The sequence below is a fragment of the Bos javanicus genome, chromosome 13 (assembly GCF_032452875.1).
Source record: "Bos javanicus breed banteng chromosome 13, ARS-OSU_banteng_1.0, whole genome shotgun sequence".
In the NCBI taxonomy this organism is placed as follows: domain Eukaryota; kingdom Metazoa; phylum Chordata; class Mammalia; order Artiodactyla; family Bovidae; genus Bos; species Bos javanicus.
Window position 1 is genome coordinate 74,797,912 of NC_083880.1, and position 12,546 is coordinate 74,810,457.

Genomic DNA, 12,546 nt, shown 5'->3' on the forward strand with positions numbered 1-12,546 from the left:
AGATTCCCCAATCACATCGTTGGCTGATCCATCTTCCTGGAGTCAGGGATGACATGAAATTATCGTGAAATACATCTCCAGATGATGGAGGCGCTGGTGGGTTGGGGGCCAGCAAAGGTGCCGGGGCAGAGGAAGTTGGGGCTCAGGTGGGAGGGCCGTTGCCACCCCCTCCTTGGCTGAGACCCAGAAAAGGGGACCCTGCTCACTTTCCAGAGTCTTTGGCTGGGGTGGGGCAGCTGTGTTCCATCTCTGCCTCCAACTTCCTTGGAAGCCCCCTGCTAAATGATACTCTTAAGCCACCAGGCTGCCTGTAGGACCTCAGCTTTGATGGGGCCATGAGGCACTTGTGTTTTCAGACTCCCAGAGTCAGAGAGACGGGCAGGGTGAGCTGAACAGGGCAGCTGGATTGGAGGAAGGGCTGGGTTCTGCATGAGTGGGTAAGGGCAACAGAAACAGGGTCAGGACCACGGTCCTGGGTGATGCTCCACACCTTTGGCTGCCCACCTGTAATCATGGGCAGGGACAAATCAGAAGGTCTCTCAGAGGGATGGGGTCCTTGGAGGCTCCCCTGCTGTATCTGGTATTAACTCTTCAATCTCTGGGATTGAGGAGAGAGTCACGGAAGGGACCAGTGTTGAGACGGTGCTACTTGGAGAGCTTGGGGTAGTACCTAGTTACTACTATGTTTGGAAGTACAGCTGACCCTTGAACAACATGGGGGTTGGGAGTGCCCACCCTCTATGCAGTGGAAAATCCACGAGTAGCTACAGTTGGCCCTCCGTATTCACGATTCCTCATTCAAAGATTCAACCAGTTGTGGATTGTGTAGCACCATAGTATGCTTTTATTGAAAAATGCCTGCCCATAGATATTTCATATAAAATATCTGCATAGATATCTGTGCAGTTCAAACCTGTGTTTTTCAAGGGTCAAGTGTAGTTAGTATTTTCCCATGCCCTATAGCAGGATGGGGGGCTTCCCTGGTGCCTGCAATGCCGGAGACCTGGATTCAATCCTTGGGTTGGGAAGACCCCCTGGAGAAGGGCATGGGCACCCACTCCAATATTCTGGTCTGGAGAATCCCATGGACAGAGGAGCCTGGTGGGCTAAAGTCCACAGGGTCGCAAACAGTGGGAGACAGCTAAGTGACTTACACTCACTCATCCTATAGCAGGATGGTGTGTTCCAGCTGAATGCCAGTCTTGGAGCTGGTTCCCAAAGTCCAGTGGTTCCTCCCTCTCCCTTCTGGCTGCAGTGTCTGGGTCCCCTCCCCAAAGACACTGGTCTTGAGGCCACTGAGTCAGAGGATGAGCCCAGGGATGAAGGGCATACAGGGATCTGCGAACCCAGGGTGCCAGAGCCTTCCTGCCTCTCCTCAGCCCCACTTCAGCCAGCTCTCAGGGGACCCCCCCACCCTGCACCCTGAGCACTGAGCTGGAAGTGGATGCAGCCAGCATCTGTGCAGCTGGGATACGGTCATGTGGCCTCCTGAGCAAGGCCAGCTCTTGCTGTGGGAAACTGTGAGAGTTGAGGCTCTGTGGGGGCCTCCTGGGCAGGACTGGCCGACCCCGCCCGCCCTGATCTAGACCTGGGAGGCCCCCTGGGAAGGGACACAGCAACTCCGGGGGATGATAAAAGTCCAGACAGCCAGACCGGCCACACCTAGTGATGTTTCAGGCTGGGCGGGGGCCCTGGAGTGTGAGTGCAGCCCCGAGGCAGTGGGGTGGGGGGGAGCCAGACACAGCCGACTCTGGAAATGAGATTTGCGTTGTTATCTGTGCTCGCTCAGGCCGAGGGCCTTGGGCATTAGCTAACCTGACTGAGGAGTTAAGAAGCAGGGAGGGGCCCAGAAGCAGAGGGGTGGTGGGAGCTGAAACACAGGCTGGAGTGGAGGGAGCACCTGCTGGAGTGTGTGTGTGGGTCCCTTGGGGGGTTTGTATTTGTGCCTTTTGGTTTTCCCAAAGTGTGTGTGTGTTTCCCTGGTTTATGTGGACGTCTTTTAAAGGGATGCTGGGTGAGCACTTGGCTTCTTGCTCATGTGTTGAGATTTCTCGTGTGTGTGTGTGTGTGTGTGTGTACACAACCACACATTCCTGGCAGTTCGGTGTGTACACGCTCTATCATACCCCACCCCCTCAGCAGCCTGCAGGTCCAAACACAGGTTAAGGAATAGAGCGGGGGTGAGGGGGCAGGGCACCCAGAGGGTGGTCCTGGGAGAGCTGGGCCCTGGAGGTGGCCCTGGCCTGGCAGGGAACAAAGGGCCAATCAGTGGAGAGGCCACGAGAGCGCTGGCTGATTGAGGAAGAGGAATTAGCCAGGAGCCTCTTGGGGCCCTGTGGGGGGCGGTGGGGGGTGCCTGGTATCCTGATTAGGGAGCAAGCACAGCTGGGTTCACCTGAGCTGCAGGCAGCCGGGCAGCCTGGGGCAGGGGAGTCTGGGCATGGGCCAGGGATGAGCCACAGCAGGGCCTGGACCGATGACCAGGGATGGCAGGGATGGGCTATAAACAACAGATGTCACCATGACCCTAGCAGCTCCCCGATACCCAGGGATCTCAGGGTGCCTGGTGATGGAAGCGGCATCTGCCACTCAGTCCCCACAATGCAGGTTCATCCATCATTCAGGCTCCTGCATGAGGACATAGAGGCTGATGTTGCTGTTCAGTCCCTCAGTCATGTCCGACTCTCTGCGACCCCAGGGACTCAGGCTTCCCCTGTCCATCACCATCTCCCAGAGCCTGCTCAAATGCATGTCCATTGAGTTGGTGATGCCATCCAACCATCTCATCCTCTGTCATCCCTGTCTCCTCCTGCCCTCAATCTTTCCCAGCATCAGGGTCTTTTCTAATGAGTCGGCTCTTCACATCAGTGAGGGAATGCATAGCTCCTAATCCAGGTTGACTCGACCTCGGAGTCCTCTTTTTACTTTTATGCCACCATCCACGACGGGTCCCAGCCCTCCGCTACGTCACCAGTGGGGAGAAGTTATAGGAGTACAGATTGCAGGGACAGGAAAAGAGGGATTTACCAATCAACCTGACCAGCAAGGGCTTCCCTTGTGGCTCAGCTGGTAAAGAACCTACCTGCAATGTGGGAGAGCTGGGTTCTATCCCTGGGTTGGGAAGATCCCCTGGAGAAGGGAAAGACTACTCACTCCAGTATTCTTGCCTGGAGAATTCCATGGACTAACTCCATGGGGTCACTGAGAGTTGGACATGACTGAGTGACTATCACTTTCTTGATCATCAAAGCAGACTGACTTGGTAGGTGATGAGACACTCATCACTGGAGGTATGCAAGGAGTGGCCCACTGATGAAGGGCTTCCTTGAGGGATAGGAGGTTGGGTTCCATTTTCTTCCGTCACTGTAATATGGTCTTGAATCACAGCCCCTGGGTTGGAATCCTCACTGTGTGACCTTGGGCAACTGGCTAGCCCTCTCTGTTTCAGTTTTCTCATCTGTGAAATAGAGGAGTTTGAGGATTGAATTCAGAGGATAGAATTTTTCCAGTAGTCATGTATGGATGTGAGAGTTGGACTACAAAGAAAGCTAAGTGCCGAAGAATTGATGCTTTCGAACTGTGGTGTTGGAGAAGACTCTTGAGAGTCCCTTGGACTGCAAGGAGATCCAACCAGTCCATGCTAAAGGAGATCAGTCCTGAATATTCATTGGAAGGACTGATGCTGAAGCTCCAATACTTTGGCCACCTGATGCAAAGAACTGAATCCTTGGAAAAGATCCTGATGCTGGGAAAGATTGAAGGCAGGAGGAGAAGGGGTGAAGAGGATGAAATGGCTGGATGGCATCACCGACTCAATGGACATGAGTTTGAGCAAGCTTTGGGAGTTGGTGATGGACACGGAAGCCCGGCGTGCTGCAGTCCATGGGGTCGCAGAGAGTCGGACACAACTAAGCGACTGAACTGAACTGAAAGCACTCAACATTCTAACACTGTGTGTTAGGTGGGGTCAGAGAGAGCTGGGGGAAGAGAAGGGACTTGGGATGAACAGAAAGTAAAGTGGAAGGAAACGCAGGTGTTGGTTCTGAGGCTTGAGGGGTTAGGCGGGTACTCAGGTCCCCTGAAAAATCCCCAGGCTGCTCTGCTTCAGTCTAGACCTCACCTCCCCTTTCAGGCTATTACTCCTCCTTCCCTCCCTGCATTCCCTGCCCAGTTTTTCCTCCTCTATTTCATTCTTTATCCGCATTAAATTGACCATGTCACCCTCTCATCCATAGGCTTGGATGATTCCCCTTTGCCCATGGAAGTGATTCTCCAAGTGCGCCAGGAGAACCCAGGGAGTTGGGGGATAACCTTAGGTTATCTGGAGTCCCTTACACGACCCTTACAGGATCTGGGGTCCCTTAGGAAATTTCCAGTTCTCTACTAATTCCAAGGAGGACATCTCCATTTAATGGTATTTTGTCCTCTACTTCTTTATCAAAAGGAGGTGAGGCTCAGATTCAGAGCTATCAGCAAGAACTTAATATCACTGATGAGTTCCAGCCATTTCCTTCTTCTCAAAGCACCAATCCTCTTGGCCCCCCAGCTACACGCTTTCTTCTTTGTATCCTCTTCCCTGGCTGCTCCTCCCCAGTCTCTGGGATTGTCCTCTGGGTCTGACCCTCTAAAGCTGGTGTGCCATCGGGCCCCCTCTTGTCTGGACTCTGTCCAGTCCCATGGATTTCAGCACTACCAGTGAGTCCCCAGCACATCTCTCCAGACTCATAGAGGAATGTCCAGCTGCCTTCGTGACATCACCACTTGATGTCCATCTCAACCTGAAAGTCCAAAATGGAGCTTGAGTTACCCCACACCTCTGCCTTCCTTCCCTCTTGCTCACCCTGTTGCAGGAGATGCTTAACCACATAGGGGTTTCCTTGGTTCCTCTCTCTCACCCGCCCCATCCAATCCATCAGCTGTACACAATCACTTTACCCGCAAAACATATCCTGCAGCTACAGACACTTCCCTCTAGTCACTTCGTGCTCTGGCCCAAGCCATCCTCACCCCTCACCTGCATGTTACAGTCCCCTCTGCCCTGGTCCTGTTGCTCCCACCCTGCACCCCTCAGTCCACCACGCAGCAGCTGGAAAGGCTTTTAAAAATGGTGATCAGATAATCTCCCTCCGCTGCTTAAAAGTTTCAAAGGGGATTCCCTTGTGCTTACAAAAATTCAAGCCCTTTGCGCTGGTTTACAAGGACCCACTTTGGCCTGTTTCTCCCTCTTCATCCCCACGTGACTCACCCCCTTGTCCACTCTGTTCTGGCCCCAGGAAGCTCAGTACCACCTTATTCTGTCTGGGACACTCTCACGCTTGATCTTTGCATGGTCAGTATCTTCTCTTCCTTTTGCTGTCTGCATGAGGGTCACCTCCACAGAGAGGACTTCCCTGGCCATCCAATAACCAAGTCACTTCCAGACATGACCAAATCGGCCTCTTCAGGCACAGCAGAGCATAACACTTGTACTTGTTTCCTTTCTTTGCTTTTTTTCTTTTCCCCATATAGCTATAAATGTCTTCCCTGGTGGTGCAGTGGTAAAGAATCCACCTGGCAATGCAGGAGACGCAAGAGACGTGGGTTCAATCTCTAGGTCAGGAAGATCCCCTGGAGAAGGAAATGGCAACCCACTTCAGTATTCTTGCCTGGGGAATCTCATGGACAGAGGAGCTTGGTGGGCTACAGCCCATGGGGTTGGAAAGAGTTGGACACGACTGAGCACTCATGCATGCATGCACGCAAGTGTATAATTATGAACCAAGAACTTGAGTTAGTAAAATGTCCAGGAGGATCATTGGTGCGAACCTGTCTGGTTCACTGCTGTATCCCCAAAGCCAAGAATGGTGCCTGTGTCATTGGAGACAATTATTAAGTATTTGTTTCTTGAATTAATAATAATACATATATATATTACAATCACCTTCGATTTATGATGGCTATCACTGTGTTTTTCCACTGTAGATAGAGATTTAAATTTTCCTTTTAAGAATAAAGAGAGAAAAAAAAGAATAAAGCAAAAGGAGATCTTATAAGAGAATTGTATCCAGAATATTAAAAAACTCTTACAACTCAACAATAAAAAGACAGCACGGTTAAAAATGGGCAAAGGATTTGAATAGACATTTCTCCAAAGCTGAAATGCAACTGGCCCATCAGCACATGAAAACATGCTCAGCATCACCAGTTACTGTGTGTGTTAGTTGCTCATGCGTGTCCGACTCTTAACGATCCCATGGACTGTAGTCCACCAGGCTCCTCTGACAACGGAATTCTCCAGGCAAGAATATTGCAGCGGGTTACTATTCCCTTTTCCAGGGGATCTTCCTAACCCAGGGATTGAACCCGAGTCGCCTACATCACAGGCAGATTCCTTACTGTCCGGAGTTACCAGGGACGCCCCATTAGTCACTATGGAAATGCAAATCAAACCACAATCAGATGCCATTTTAAACCCATTGGAATTTAGCTACTAGGCTGATTAAAAATGAAAAAAGACAGACAATAGTGTTAGCAAATGTGGAGAAGTTGGAATGCTCAAGTGTTGCTGGGGGTATTGTGAAATGGCACAGCCATTTTGGAAACACTTTGGCAGTTCTTTTTCCTCAAAAGGTAAACATGGAGTCATCATATAATCCAGCAATCCCACTCCTAGGTGTATACCTAGGAGAACTGAAAACATACTCCACACAAAAACTTCTGTGTGAGTTGATAGCGACATTATTCAAAATAGCCCCCAAGTAGAAACAACTCAGATGTCCATCAACTGATGAATATGGTATAGCTATCCAATGGAATAGTATTCAGCAATAAAAAGGAATGGAGTGCTGCGATATGCTTCAACACATCTGAGTGGACCCTAACACCAGGTTTCTAACGGAAAAAAGCCAGTCACAGAAGGCCACATCACATACTGTTTGATTCTATTCATCTGAAGGCAATGGCAACCCACTCCAGTACTCTTGCCTGGAAAATCTCACAGATGGAGGAGCCTGGTAGGCTGCAGTCCATGGGGTCTCAAAGAGTCGGACACGACTGAGCGACTTCACTTTCACTTTTCATTTTCATGCACTGGAGAAGGAAATGGCAACCCACTCCAGTGTTCTTGCCTGGAGAATCCCAGGGACGGGGGAGCCTGGTGGGCTGCCGTCTATAGGGTCGCACAGGGTCGGACATGACTGAAGCGACTTAGCAGCAGCAGCAGCAGCATTCATCTGAAGTGTCCAGAATAGGCAAATCCATAGAAACAGAAAATAGATTAGTGGTTCCCAGGACGTCTGGGATGGTGGTGGGGGGAGAGGGAGGGAAAATTGGAAATGACTGATAATAGTTGATGAAAATGTTCTGAAATTAGATAGTAATGATGATTGTGCAATTATGAATATGCTAAAAAACATGAATTGTACACATTAAAATGGTGGATTTTATATTATGTGAGTTACATCTCAATAAAGCCATTATTGAAAAATAAAGTTGAAAAATGATCACTGAAAGAAAAAAGCCAAGAAAGGCATGAGTCTCCGGCACAGTCATGGAAGAGGAATGTGAGCGATTTGAAGCTACCTTATGGGGACTTCCCTGGTGGTACAGCGGTTAGGACTCTTCACTTCTACTGCTGAGGCACAGGTTTGATTCCTGGTCGTGGAACTAAGATTCCACATGATGCATAGTGCAGCCAGAAAAAAAAAAAAAGATGTTGGCTTATAGACTTACAAGGATAAAGTCCAGACATCACAGTTTAACATTCAAAGCTTAACTCCAGTTTTGTATGCTGCTCTTCTCTTTAATCTGGTCACATTGGGCTGCTCCCTGTCTCTGAAACAGGAATCTTTAGCACTGCCTTGTCCTTTTAAATCCTTGCCCCTGACTGGGGTGCTCACTCTCATTTTCTCTATCTGGTTTAATTTGGTCTGGTCAATATCTGCTGAGGCTTCTCAGGTGGCATTGGTGGTAAAAAACCCGCCTACCGATGCAGGAGACTGGAGTTCGATCCCTGAGTTGGGAAGATTCCCCCAGAGGCGGGCATAGCAACCCGATCCAGTATTCTTGCCTGGAGAATCCCATGGACAGAGGAGCCTGGTGGGCTGCAGTCCACAGAGTCGCAAAGGGTCGGATGTGACTGAAGCGATTTAGCACGCATGCACACACGCGGTATATGCCAGGCTCTGTGCCAGGTGCTAGTGACACAGTGCAGAGAAGTGAGACGGACACGGTCTGGGCCCTGGGCTGGCTCCCAGGCAGGACAAGGGAGATGAAAGAGTACCCGGCAACAATCAAACTGGAAGGAGAATCTGGGATGCTGGGAGCACTGAGGCTGCAGAGACGCAGAGGAAGAAACTGACAGAGCCTGAGGGATCCGGAAGGGACAGAAGAGGGGCTGTTTCACCTGCGGAGTTTAGTCAGGCAAGGAACAGAGGGAAGCATATGACAGGCTGAGGGAATGGAGTAGGCTAAAACCTCAGACAGAGCACAGCAGGTTGGAGGAGGCATCAGAAGGCAGACTGACTGGAATGTAGCCTGGGAGGTGCGGAGTGGCAAGAAACGGTCTTAGAGGGAGAGTGATCAGGCGATCGGCGCTCTGGGTCTTTGTTGGTCATGCCAAACATGCTGGATTTTTAATTCCAGAGCTCAGTTCAATTCCACAGAATATTATGCTTATTTTTCTTCAAATCACTGATCACCCCTGGCATTATACATCCATCTGTTTATTGCCTGCCCCCCTACTAGAAAGGACGTGAACTTTGTGTTGTTGACTGCTGTGTACTCAACAGCCAGAACGGCTCATGTAGGCACTCCATAAATACTTATCAAATGCATGGATTTACATGCCTGTCTCCTTTGCTTCACAGTTATTTAAGGTCAGGGAATGGCTGGATTCATCATTATGTCCCCAGGACCCAGCACAGAGCTTGGCACACACATGGTGCTTAATAAATATCCAGAGAATAAGTGAATGAATAATTGTCTCCTTCAATAGGCTACAAATTCCTAAAGGGCAGAGACTGCTTGATATATGTCGTCAGTGGCCCACACATTGTCTGGCAGACAGCAGACACTCAGTAAAGATTTGTTGCACTAGTCGAGAGTCCCCTCTGGATGGGGCCCCTGGCACGCTTGCGTTGGGAGCTAAACCTTGACACCTTCAAGGGTATTAGCTCCCAGGTAGTCAGGAAGAGGAGATCCCCAGTTGTCAAAGAGTCTCCGGACCTGGGGCCACAGGTCTTGCCGACAGGATTAGCCTAGATGTGCCAGGTAGCCAGGGAGACTGGGAGCATCAAGGAGGGTTTCCTGGGGGTCAGAGACCACACCACTGCCCATCAGGCCTCAGCCCCGCCCCTCTCTGGTGATTGGCAGGTGGCTCCACCAATGAGATGTGAGTGCAGCTGTGGGTGGAGGTGGTGGGATGGGACAGATGGTGGGTGGCAAGGAAACCCCCATGTTCTCCTCCATCTGTTACATTTAATTGACTTCCCGCAGAAAGAAAAAAAAAAAGATAAACCAGTTGCAAGGATGAAATTGCTAATTAAAAGGCCCTCTGATTAGATAGACAAATATTTACCAATTACGCCTGACCCTGTCTCTCTCTCTTATGTCTGCAAACTCCCCCTTCAGCATCATGGCTGCATGACACCCAGCTGGTGGCTCTTCCACCAATGCCTCTCCTGGGGCTCAGACTGGCTCCGGGTGAAGCCGGGTAGGAGAGAGGCAAATACAGCAAATAGTCATTCAACAAACACCATGCCCAGGTCCAGGCTCAATGCTGGGCCCCAGAGAGCCGCATCAGGATTGCCAAGCTCAGTGCTCTGGGTTGTGTGCTGCACGAAGTTTCAGCCCAGGGAGAGTGGGGCTCCACTTGTCAGCCTGAGACTTCTGGTGGCAGAAGAAGATTTTTTCTTTTTTTTTTTTTTTGCACAATGGGCCATTAGCTTGCCAACCCATGTTCAGAGGATCATGGCTGTATTTTTTTAAATCCACACAGAATGGGCTAGTGACAGCTGAATAGAGATGACTATGATTCAGTTCCTGAGCCATGGGCTCTTGGGAGTGTGGGGGAGAAAAATCTACCTGTGATGAATAAACTGTCATTTAACATTTACTGAGCTCCTGACGTTGTGCCAAGTGCTGGGCTTCCCAGGTGGCACTCGTGGTGAAGAACGCGGCTGCCAGTGCAGGAGACATAAGAAACGGGGGTTGATCCCCGGGTGGGAAGATCCCCTGGAGGAGGGCATGGCACCCCACTCCAGTATTCTTGCCTGGAGAATCCCATGGACAGAGGAGCCTGGTAGGCTGCAGTCCATGGGGTTGCACAGAGTCAGACACGACTAAAGCGACTTCGCATGCATGTGCTAAATGCTGGGGGAGAGAGAGATGAGTAACACATATTTCCTGCCCTCCAGGAGTCCTGTCCACTTGGAAGAGATGGGCACCCATACCTGGGTCTGCCCTTCCTGTCTTCTTTTCCTTCCTGCATTCCAAATAATCTTCAGAAATACCTGCGAGATAAGAGTCATCGCTCTGGACTCATGGGGCCTGCACTCGAATTTTGGCTCTCCTCTGTTCTGGCTGCGTGACCTTGGGCAGCTTACCTCACCTCTCTGTGCCTCAGGTTTCCTAAGTTGGAAATAACAACGGTAGCAGCATCGTGGAGTTATTACAGATGAAATGAGTAAATGCATGTAACTCATGCCTGACACATAGTAAGTGCTCAATAAAAGGCAGCTATTGTTATTTTTTGGGTCTATTATGTGTCCCTTGGGAACACAGAGCTGCACCAGTGTGGTTTCCTCTCCTTTAGAACTCACAGTGTGGCGCACACACAGAGAAACCCAGTAACATACCCAAGCTCACATACACTCAGGCTGTGCTGAAGAAGTTGTGGTGACAGGGTGCAGTTTTATTTTTTGTTTTCTAGTTTTGACTGTACTGGGTCTTCACTGTGATGTGCAGGCTTATTTGTCCCATGGCATGTGGGATCTAGCTCCCTGACTGGGGATCAAACGTGCGTCCCTTAACCACTGGACCACCAGGGAAGTCCCAGGGTGTGGCTCTAGAATGAATGAGTTTTAGCTTAGAAGTCAGATGAGTTGAGGTTGTCTTACACCCAGACTGGGGAAAATGGAACGATTGCCTGGTGAGGTCATGAGCTCTCCATCCCTGGAGGTATGCCAAAGAGTGAGGTTGCCACAGAAAGGATCCCAGCTGTGTGGGAGAAAAGCAGGTCAATTCCATCAGGCAGACACTGGTTTGGGGCGTGACAGCCCCCTCCTAGGACAGTGGGATAAGTTTTCCAGGACCAGAGAATTCCCTAGCAACCTGGTGGTTAGGACGCAGTGCTTTCACTGCCAGGACTGGATTTGATTTCTGCTTGGGAAACTAAGACCCTGCAAGCTGTGCGGTACAGCCAAATTAAAAAGAAGAAGAAGAAGAAAAAATGGATGCTAAAGTTCTCCAGGAACAGCTGGGTAGGCGTGGAAGCCTGACATTGGGCGATGCACTGGGAGCCCATTCTACCAGCAAAGGGACAGCCAAGCCTCCCGCCATGCATGTTCATTTCCTGGGGTGAGGCCCTGAATGGCAGGAGTGTTACAGACAGAGACAGGAAGGTGTCAGACTTCAGCCCCTAAGGTGGCCCCAATTGGGGTGGGAGAGAGCTGGGATGATTCAGTCCTGAAGGGGTGACTTGGGAACCCCTCTGCTGTGTGACCACTGTCTACTTACTCCTCATCTCAGTTTCCCCACCTGTAAAATGGGAAGAGAGTGGACCAGATAAATGTCAGTGTTCAGCCCTTGTTTCCCTTCTCCCATTTCCAAATCACTGACAACACATATTAAGTACTCACCACATGCCCAAATCCGTCAGTCCTAAAGGAAATCAATCCCAAATATCCATTAGAAGGACTGATGCTGAAGCTGAAGCTCCAATAGTTTGGCCACCTGATGCAAAGAGCTGATTCATTAGAAAAGACCCTGATGCTGGGAAAGTTTGAAGGCAAGAGGAGAGGGGACGACAGAGGATGAGATGGTTGGATGGTATCACCTACCCAATGGACATGAGATTGAGCAAACTCCAGGAGATGATAAAGGACAAGGAAGCCTGGTGTGCTGCAATCCATGGGGTCGCAAAGAGTCGAACACGACTGAGCGACTGAACAATAAGAACATGCCATGCACTGGATAAGAACAACTAAGCCTGTTGCATGTAGCATCTTGTTTATTAAAGTTTTATTTTATTTTTTGGCTGTGCTAGGTCTTCATTGTGTCGCGTGGGCTCTTTGTTGCAGCGCACGGGCTTCCTCGAGTTGCGCACAGGCTCAGCAGTTGCAGCATGGGAGCTTCTCTAGTTGTCCTGCAGGATGTGGGATGTTAATTCCCTAACTGGCAATCAAACCCACACCCTCTGCACTGAAAGACGAATTCTTAACCACTGGACCACCAGGGTTCACCCTTAGCATATCATTTAAATTTCACCTCAACCCAGAAGGTAGGTACTCTTACCGCCATGCCCGCTTTACAGATACAGAAGCTGAGAAGTAAAGGAAGCTAAGTTCA